General features: G+C 37.2%; 1 pseudogene; it reads right to left on the bottom strand.

The window, feature by feature from the left end:
* Positions 1-57: 57 nt before the first annotated feature.
* On the bottom strand, positions 58-182 carry LOC128248956 (U2 spliceosomal RNA; annotated as a pseudogene).
* Positions 183-702: the final 520 nt, after the last annotated feature.

Below are 702 nucleotides of genomic sequence, written 5' to 3'. Positions count from 1 at the left end.
ATATATATATATATATATATAAAAGAAGTTTGAAAACGCCACTATATAAAATAAGTTTTAGATTTTAATTTCTCGGAGATATTTGTTTAATATCGATTGTCCCAAATAAGGACCATATCAGATATTAAACTGATATGAACAGATACTACACTTTGATCTTAGACAAAAGGTCGAGTTGAGATCTGTGTAACCCTTTGCCTGCCCAAACCAGTTTTTCCTATGTTAGTCTAAACCTCCATGTTTGCTTTCAGCCTTTTAGTTAGACCTTTCGTCACATATTCTGATTAATATAAAACCTTCTTTTCATATGTCCCATGATACTCAAGTGTCGGAGAAAGCAAGTTATGCGTATCATGGGCGCAGTGTAGCTGCGTAGTGAGCAGTTTGCTTTCAAATCAAGTACTCCCACTCGGCTCAAAACAATATCTGTCTATCTCGATTTCTGGGATATCTCCCTTCACCAGCACAGAATAATTGTTCGGCTCGAGGTGGCGCTGCCAAATTCCCGTTCGAAATATATAGTTTTCAAAGTAACAACTAGACACTGATTTTCTAACTTATTTTCAGTCTAGTGCATATTCTATCGGCTTCTTTTGCCAAACTGCTAAGTTACGGGTAAGTAAACAAACCACCTGTGGTTGTCAAGCGGTGGAGGGGAGCAGACAAATATTACTACAAAAACACACAAAAAATCCACCCAAC

Source organism: Octopus bimaculoides, chromosome 10 (assembly GCF_001194135.2).
Source record: "Octopus bimaculoides isolate UCB-OBI-ISO-001 chromosome 10, ASM119413v2, whole genome shotgun sequence".
Classification (NCBI taxonomy): Eukaryota; Metazoa; Mollusca; class Cephalopoda; order Octopoda; family Octopodidae; genus Octopus; species Octopus bimaculoides.
This window is presented reverse-complemented; position numbering and strand designations above follow the sequence as displayed.